Here is a 10,234-nt window from a genome sequence, read left to right as displayed (position 1 = left end):
TAGGAGACGGGACGACAGAAGTTTTACTCCGTGAGGTATATTCCAAGTGCCTTTTTTTACCTTTATTCCAAGTGCCCTGTGTTGAGGCATAAGTGCACAACGGAACAGCAGCCCGGTAAAGTTGCTCAGATATCATCAGAATGGAGTTATTTTTTTCCACATCAGAATCAAGTTTGGGTGCCGCTAAAAAAAGGGCGAACGCTACGCGTCGGGCGGCGGATCTGGGGGCAAAAATCGGTCGTCCTCCGTGCTGTCCGATGGCGATCCGACTGGCAGAATCAGTCGCATTTGGAAATTTACATTATAGACCCCGGTTTTTGGAGAATCAACCCGCAGTACTATATTTTTCAGAAAATAGTTTAAATATAGTTTTACATTTGCCACCCTCCTTTTTTTGGAAACCAACCCGCAGTATCTCCCTAATGTGAAGAGTATTACAATAAAAATCATCTCTTCGTGTACAAAAAATATATACTATTACAACAAAAAGTTGCAACATTTTTTAAAAGTAATGTCACAATAAATTAAACCAACAAATTGTTTTGTTGGAGATCAATTTACAACAAAAGTAGCCATTATTATTAACAAAAACCGGAGACTATTACAATAAAAATCCATATGTTTGCAAAAATAAAAATTAATTTGTTACTCCCTCCTTGCCAAGGCTTAGGGCGTAATTTTTTTTTGCAATTTTTCCCAGGGAACAAGGCGCGGTCGACGCCAGGAGCGGATGCAATTGCTGAACTCCCGAATATGCCCCTCCTCTTTTCTTGGTTCCTCCTCAAAAGTTGCTGCATGTAAACCGCCGTTCCTACTTCCAAGCAGTCATGCGTAGATTTAATGGCCGTGAACTTGTGGTGCTGTGCATGCATGCTACAAAAGGTTGCCTGATTGGGTCGTGGGTTGGGAGAAGTTACAGCCATATCTCACGTGGTGGCAGTTAGCGAGAACGAGGAGCCTTTGCGCAACAAATGAGAGAGATTAAAGCGACGGAACAAGGGCAAAACTGAAACCTATTATCGTTTCAAACTCCATCTTAATCGGCGTGCAAACAAATATACGCCCTAAGCCTTGGTAAGGAGGGAATACATATTAAATTACAACAAAAATCACCAACTTTTGTTACAAAAAGTCACAACTGATTACAATAAAAAATCAATATGTTTGCAAAAATGATGCAAAGTGGTCAAGCGACATTTAATTTGCTACAGATTGAATTACAACAAAAATCACCTACTATTTTATTCAAAGTCACAAATGGTTACAACAAAAAAATCACTTTATTAGCATCAACAAAAAAATAAAAAAAATGTTGTCTCTTTACAATAATTGTTAACAACAAATCCTACAAAAATACGGATTGTTTACAACAAATAGTTCATCATCTCACTCATGTATTTTGCAGCGAAACCATTGTTGAGCCGAAAAAATAGACCCATTAAGCCGATGCGGGAGTCAGGCCGGAGCATTTTCCTAAAAAAAGAGGGGAAGCACATGGACATGTCCGCGTATATCCATCCATGTGAAGCGGCCAGAGGATTTAGCCTCGAGAAGGAGCACCTCACTTGCTTCGTGCAGACTCCAGCGGGGCATGATTAGGCTGGCCATAGTGGGTAGTATCATATAGTAGTATCATGCATATGATATTTTTGTATGATACTAGATCCATAATGCATAGTATCATAGACTAGTATCATAGTTTTGCTATATTAATTGATTTGTAGAATCCCAATATAAATTTGTGTACAAGATTTATTTGATACTAACTTTTCTCGTGATGTGCACTATGATACAGTATCTACCTATGATACTCTAATCTCCTCTCTCATCCATAATTATCTGCCACATCAGTATTTTTGGTGGGGCTAGGATGCATGATACTAACTATGATACTAGCACTATGGCTAGCCTTATGGTTTCCGAGGAAGCCCATAAGATTCTTGGGCTGGTTTCGTGGGGAAGGAAGGTTTGGGTCGGGAGCGATGCACAGGCATGGATGCCATTCTGATCTGGGAGAGCAAGGCACGCGTCTCTTTCGACCGTGTCTGTCAAACAAACTTTAGTTGTTGTGGAACTGCGACGTGCCGTCCTCCGCGTGGCCATCGCCGGCCACGGTCGTGGTCGCTGTCGCCGGGAGATACGGTGTCAGCACCATCTGCGAGGGAGTCGGGGGATCTGTCTCTTTTTCCAGCAGCATCTACTCTTCTATCTGACGCGGTACGGACGGAGAGCGAGAGATACTGGTTGTTTTATCATCAGATCAGAAGAGCTGATTGGACTTTACATGTACCTAGAGGACAAACGGATAATTGTCTGCTGTTCGTTGGGTGCTCCGGCGTCAGCAGGGGTCAGGACGTGTGGCGTCTGCTTCGTGTTGGGGCGATTTACACAAAAATACCCCAAAAGTGGAAGAAAAGCACAGACTGACCCTCCGGCGAAACTATTTCACCAATCTAACCCTTTTGTGTGGCGCCCCTCCCACGGGCGCCACACATGCCCATGTGGCTCCCCTCCCTGCCGGCGCCACACACCCAGCCCGACGTGGCCCCCTCGCCGCCGAGCCGGTGCGCCCGTCCGACGTGGCAGCATGTGTGGCGCCCTCCCAACGGCGCCACACATGCCAACTTATATCATGTTTTCGGTCGAAAACATCCAGGGGCTCCGAACGTCCGGGACTTAGCCGTTTTGCGAGGCTCGATGTGTGGCGCCGACGCCACGGGCGCCACACTAGCATGTGTGGCGCCGATGCCACGGGCGCCACACATCCACTTAAGTGTGGCGCCCGCGCCCGCGCCCAGCCCGACGCGACCGGTTTCTTCTCTTCTCTCTGTTCCTCCCGAGAAACCGCCGCCGCCGCCGAGTCCCCTTCGCCCCCCACCAAATCGACCAAGCAATCGTCAGATCCGGCCGGCCAAGTCCTTCCTCCTCCATTCCTCAAGGTATTCCCCTTCGAATCCCTCACATTCATCCACTAATTTCATAGATCTTGCTAGATTTGCACATGAACCCTAGACATGGAAACTAGATTTGAAATGGCTATGTATGTGTTGAATGTGTATGTGTAGGAACCCTAGATATGTAGGAACCCTAGATATGTAGGAACCCTAGATGTGTTGAATGAAATTTTACATGTATGTGTTGAAATCCTTATGTATGTATGTGGTGAAAGGCAAAATTGGAGCTTAGCAAATGCATTCTATTGTCTTACATATGTCTATTATGTGCCTAGGAATGGTATGTCTTACGAAATTCATATGTGTGATGTATTTGGATATGAACTCTCATGTATGTGTGATGTATATGTGATTCGAAAGTTAGATATATTCTCATGTATTCTTGATGGAATAACTCATATTTGTTAGGAATGTATGTGTGATGGCTTATTTGGATATATTCTCATGTATGTGTTGCTCATATTTGGTATGAATGGCTCATAATATGTTGTATGTGTTGCTCATACATGTAGGATGGTGTGGCTTCTGGATGAAGAGTACGACAGGGAGCACCGGGCTGTTCATATGACGGAGAGGGGAACGGATCTTCACCCTTTGAAGATTCGTTACCATGGCACACCGGATATACCTTATGACGAGAGGTACACGGAGTTCATCCGGCCTACCGGTCTTATGCCGTTCATATCCCTTGTAAGCCGTGGGGGCCACACATGAACCCCTCGGCACTCACCGCCCTTGTCGACCGGTGGAGGCCGGAGACTCACACCTTCCACTTGAGGGCCGGCGAGATGGCCCCTACTCGCAGGATGTTTCCATGATCCTTGCACTACCTATTCGGGGCGAGCCACTGTGTATGAACACAGCTTCTGATGGGTGGCGCGGACAGATGGAGGATCTTATTGGCAGGGCTCCTCCGCCGCCAGAAAATCCAAAGGAGAGAGTTCCCGCCGGCGCGTCTTTCACTTGGATCAGAACTAACTTTGCAGAATGCCCCATAGAGGCCGACGAGGACACTCGGAGGACGTACGCCCGCGTGTACTTATGGTACATGATTTCCGGGACTCTCTTTCCCGACGGTGGGGGTAAGCTGGCCCATTGGTGTTGGCTGAAGGCGCTTACGGTGTTGGACGCCCGGTGGAGTTGGGGAACAGCGGCACTTGCCTACCTCTACCGGCAGGTGATGATTTGTTCTATGTACTATTTTCCTATAGTAGTGCGCTACACAAAGTAGTAACCAAATATCTTATGTATGCGGTTGGACGAAGCTTGTCGCAGGATCGGGAGCAAGACGGGTAGCGGCGGTATTGGTGGATGCATGCTCCTACTTTCCGTATGGAGCTGGGACCGCCTATCGGTTGGGCGTCCCGGGGTACTCAACGAGACGCCATGGCCTCATTTCCCTCACTTTCCCGATCGGGAGCCCACTTGGGCATACCTTTGGGACAATGTCTCGGAGATGACGAGCGATCCAATGATCATGTACGGGCAGTACACCGCGGAGTTGGACACTCTTACCGCTGAGCAGGTAACCGATCACTGCGGAGTTGCAATCCTAGTTTTGATTGATTCTACCGGCATCTACTAAATAATTGTATGCTGCAGGTGGAATGGGAGCCATATGGTAGCTACTACCGTATTGGCGCGGCGATGACTGACCTAAACCCCAAGTGCACGGAGGAGGCGCAGTTCTGGCGTATGCGCTGCCCACTCATATGCATGTGGCTTGTTGAACACCACCAGCCGCAAAGAGTGATGAGACAAGTTTGGGCTGTATCGGGAGTGCCCACCAATGTGGCAAGACACGGACAAGGCGCTTCACGGGTAAACTTCCGGAATCATGCGATGGAAGATTCTTGATAGAAGAGGTACAAACTAACTTGTTGATTCTTGCAGGCTTGATAGGCAGCGGCAGAGGAAGATCACAAATTGGCCGATCCATCATAGCGGCCACATCACGAGCGTTCCAACACCGCTTGGAAGCGGCACGGAATGCTGGCCCCGAGCAGATTGTGCCTCACGACTTCACCGCTTTCAACAACTACCTCGAGTGGTTCCATCGGAACACGCGTATCGAGTTAGTGAAGCGCGCGTATCGTGAAGAGATCTTGGACGACCCCATCCGGTTCGATGAGGTTGGGCAAAGCCAGCCACGACACTTTTGCTCGCAGAGGGAGATCGACTTCTATTGCTTCCGAGCTGAACTTCGTGGTAATGGATTCTCTCACTAACTAGTACATCATCTAGATTGCCATGTGCTCGCTTAAATTGTGTATGCTATGTTTGTCACAGCGGGAGGAGATCCGGAAAACAGGCGAGGAGTGCGAGGTTGTGTGGGAGCAGAGCCACACGGATGAAAAGCCCGTCGGACCGTTGCGGAATTTCGTTAAGGTATGATCACCAACTTTGAATGTACGCAATTATGTTCTGGTGGCTTTGTAACCGTGAGTTCCATGACGCAGAACACTGCACGAAAGATGCGGCGGTTAGCGAACTTGCTAGGTTGCCGCGAAGGCGAAATCCCTACATCCTCCTCTTCTGAAGAACATGTATGGACTATTTTGTTGCTGTGAAACATGTTCTTACTAATTTCAACTTTTGTAATCTCATGTGTTCATGTTTGTGCAGATTCCTCCTGAGGACGACCTAATTCTGAGTCAAGGCGTACTTCCGAAGCGTACCTCCAAGCAACGGTCAGCTTACCGGCTTGAAGCCAAGGGGCAAGGCTCCAAACCGGTACACTCCGGAAGATTATGTCAACCGAGGAAAGAAGGTTGTCACCGAGGAGGATGACGGGCCGCCGCGGAGATCAGCTATGTCGAGGATGAGGAACGACGAGCCGTTCTCTTCGAGAGGAGGAGGAGGAGGAGGAGGAGGAGGAGGAGGAGGAGCAGCAGCGAGGAGCAGCGGCAGCGAGGAGCAGCAGCGAGGAGCAGCCAAGGCAGCGGACGAAGAGGATGGCCGTCCGGAAGCAGCCCGTGAGGACGACACGTCGAGGACGACACTAGGATGTGCTCCGTGTTGTTGTGAACTATATCTTCATAAGTTTCGAACCATGGTCTGTAATGCTACTTGTTGTTTGAATCTACGTGCTACAATGTGACCTATGAAGTGTTATATGTGTATGTCATGAAATTTCTACTTGTTGTGTCCAATATTGTACTCGTAACTGTTGGAGTTTGGTAGGATTTTTCATGTTTTCAACACAAGTCCATGTGTGGCGCCCTTCCCGCCGGCGCCACAAGTGCTAGTGTGGCGCCCGTGGCATCGGCGCCACACATGCCAACTTATATGAACCATTGGGTCCAAAACATACTGTGGGACAAATCCTCGGGACTTAGCCGTTTTCGCGAGGCTCTATGTGTGGCGCCCGTGGCATCGGCGCCACACAGGCTAGTGTGGCGCCCGTGTCATCGGCGCCACACATCGAGCCTCGCAAAACGGCTAAGTCCCAGAGGAATTGTCTCACAGTATGTTTTGGGGGATTACAAGTGCATGTGTGGCGCCGTTGGGAGGGCGCCACACATGCTGCCACGTCGGACGGGCGCACCGGCTCGGCGGCGAGGGGGCCACGTCGGCTGGGTGTGTGGCGCCGGCAGGAGGGGAGCCACATGGGCATGTGTGGCGCCCGTGGGAGGGGCGCCACACAAAAGGGTTAGATTGGTGAAATAGTTTCGCCGGAGGGTCAGTCTGTGCTTTTCTTCCACTTTTGGGTTATTTTTGTGTAAATCGCCTCGTGTTGGTGCCCGGGATAGAAGAGCGAGGTGTTTGGGCGATCGATCACCCGCCCAGAAGCAGAAGCACAGAAAGATGGTGGGTAACCTACCGGACACTAACTCCCCGTTCCCCTCGACCGGAAAGGAAAAGCGAGCGGCGTCCAGGACGTGGTAGCTCGTTGGGATTGGGATTGATTCATCGTTGACGTACACGATGATGGAGGGAGGAGGCTAAGTGATTGGAGCGATGCGCTGCAACGCGTCACGAGGAAGACGGATGTGCGCTCGCAGACCAGACCAGGTAGCGTGCGTGGGTCATGTTACGGGCGGCAAGGTCCCTAGCCAACCAGAATTTGCCCTGTTTGCACTGCTTGGCTCTTTTTTTTTTTTTTTGAAACCATAATATATTAAGCTAGCAAGCCGCCTCATTAAAAACCTTCCAGTCCCCTTCGGTACCCTGGTAAGGAAAAGAGTGCGTCTGAAACTTGCTGCCCCACAAAATCAAAGTATAGTTACATCATTGATGAGAAAATCTAAAAGGAAGCTAGGGGGTTCATCGACCCGATTACATGATTGATTATTCAACTAACTAAACTTCGCTAACTCATGAGCCACCTTATTTGCTTCCCTCGGACAGTAGATGAAACTAACTTTATCAATTGTACTTGAAAGGTCGACAATATCCGCAAAAATTGCAGAAGAGTCACTCCACCAGTTTTGCTCCCCTGTGCATGCTTCAATCGTTTCCGCTGAGTCAGATTCAGCTATAAGATCATTGCAACCCATATCATTAGCAAGAGATAGTCCCTCTCTCATTGCCATTGCTTCTGCTAAGCTAGCTGAAGCCACATGCGGTACAAAGGCATATCTAGCCGCCAAAAAACCTCCCTGGAAGTCTCGTATCACAGCCGCCACCGCACCTGCATTACAGTCGCCATGGAAAGATGCATCGACGTTAAGCTTGACTTGGCGCGGGTTTGGTTTGCTCCACTTGACCTCCTGGCTTTGCCTCTTCTTGCTATAGGCTGCATCCGAATTTGCTGTAATAGATAAAATAGACAACATACACTTATCAGGGGGTGGTACTTCTTCCCCATGAGTTCGTCGCCTTCGGATCCACCACAAATACCAACATGTAACGGTTATAAGTTCCTGGAGATTGATATTAGTATATCCTGGGACCATAGTCTCCTCTTTGCGTAACAAATTTTCAAGCACAACCGAACCAGATCTATCTTCTTGTATGGAGTCTTGTATGATGTTAAGAATTCCAATTCTTGTCCACATATCAACAGCCTACCTGGACAGCGAAAAAATAGGTGGAGAATGTCTTCAGCTTCTAAGTTGCAGATCGGACAACCCGCCTCATGTCCAATATGTCTATTTGCCAAAATACATTTAAGGGGGAGTATACCATGCAACGACCGCCAAACAAAATTTTTTACTTTGCTTGGAATCTTCAGTTTCCAAACAATTTTCCAGACTGGATTAGTAGCCGAGCTCCCTGGCAGTGTTAACTGGTTAGACCTAGGACCGAATTGATGTCGCCACTGGATGTGGTACCCAGACCGTACTGTATATCTCCCATGCTTAGTGTAACTCCACGCAATAAAATCATCAAAACCCTGAGAATTTATAGGAATTTGAAGGATTCGTGTCACATCCACAGGATAAAACATATCCGCCAGTAAATCCTCGTCCCAACTTCCAGTAATAGGGCTGATGAGTTGACTAACCCGTGTAAGCAAAGAATTATGGCGTGGAGTGATTACCATTCTATTGCGGCTAGAAGGTATCCATTGATCAGTCCAGATATTAATGGAGTCGCCGTTACCAACTCTCCATATGATACCCCGTTTCAGAACAGGAATACCCGCTAGAATACTTTGCCAGGTAAAAGAACATCCTTGTTTAGGCCCGGCTTTGAGAAGATCACCATCCGGGTAATATTTGGCGCGAAGAACTCGAGCACAGAGAGATGTTGGTTCAGTTATTAATCTCCAACTTTGCTTGGCTCTCTTTATGTTGTGTTCGGCACTAGTATTAAAACACCTTGAGGCCTATCTAGAGGAACAACTGAATCGGCAATTTTGGTGGAGCCTGGCCTGTTTGAGGGCAAAATCATAGCACCATGTGCAACGGTTGCACACGTAGGGAAGCACATGAGAAGCCAATAACTCGCCTGCACACCATCGGTTGTATTGTCACCACCCCCTCCCCCGCTCTACCACTCATCCCTCTCACGTTACATCAAACAACGCATCAATGTCAGCCTCACCGCATATGCCCCTTCGCATCCCGGCCTATGGCAAGCATGAGGGTGGCCATACGACCGAAAGAATTCAATCGTCATGGCTCCCGATGGGGACATTTGTCCCCCCACGTGGGTACGCGTTGAGCCGAGAGGCCGCCATGGCGGCGGGGGATAGAACAAAAGAACCTGGAAACAAACCCGCGAGCGAAAAGACAAAAGCACAAATGACACTTTTCACATACTAATTTGTCTTTTCTTGTTTCTCTATGTGTATTTGGTTCTACAAATTTTATGAACTGTAAATACAAATCTTCTGAACGTAGAGGCTTCATGCCGCCACTTTTCGACCAAATCGCGCATGTAGGAGCTTGCAGCCCCACCATGCGCTCCGGCCACCACGCCAAAAACCAACGCACCAACCATTAGAACGGGTGCCCCTCCGCCGCCGTCCGTCGGTGAAGGATTCGGCCGCCAGCATTGCGGTGATCCAGCATACCACTGCATGTTGTAGTATACAAGTCGTTGATATGATCTTCATGAAGGGACTTCTTCACAAATATCACATCACTCAGAGTGGTACAACAGAAACATTGCAGGTCATAACACTCCAGATTATATTATATTACAGACATGGTCTTAACAAGTTGGTATTTTCACATGTCCGATAAGAACACCTTACGATACTAATATAGAACTCTTACAACTCAACATAAAGTTCAAACTGAGCTCAGCAACTTATTTAAGTATGCCACTATGCTGCTCGGCCCTAAGATAACTATGGTAGAACATTACTCCTCCGCCTCATTGTTGTCAACCCCGTAGACTATTTCGTAGTCCACGCCTTCTACTCCTCCGGACAGATCAGGTTCCTCGTAGACCAACTCGTAGTCCCCTTCCGGTGCTCCGTCGTTTGCCTCCACTTCATTGTCACAGTCTAGCAAGGGTGTCGAAAGAAAGTGAGTACAGAGGTACTCAATAAATTCAAAAGAGAAAAGATGTTTGATGCACTAGCTACGACCATTGATCAGTAAATCTCAGGTCAATGCATGTTTCGAAATTTTTTCTTCAAAAGGTTTATCTTATATTGAAAACTATGCCCGCCAGTCTTCACAGGTTGACCAGAACTTCACGGAGTTCCTTTCCTGCCGCGTTTATATTTCCCTTCCCGGGGGACAAGCCACAATTTGATACACTCTGCAGAGGTACGTTACTTTTCCCATAAGAGAACTTATCCTTATTGCCAGTCGGGCGTACCTTCCCGTCCACACTTCCTTGGTCTGAGGCCCGGCATAAGAACCAAGCCAATCACCGCC

This window comes from Lolium rigidum, chromosome 1, assembly GCF_022539505.1.
Source record: "Lolium rigidum isolate FL_2022 chromosome 1, APGP_CSIRO_Lrig_0.1, whole genome shotgun sequence".
Lineage (NCBI taxonomy): Eukaryota > Viridiplantae > Streptophyta > Magnoliopsida > Poales > Poaceae > Lolium > Lolium rigidum.
The sequence above is the reverse complement of the archived record's forward strand: the minus strand, read 5'-3'. Positions refer to the sequence as shown.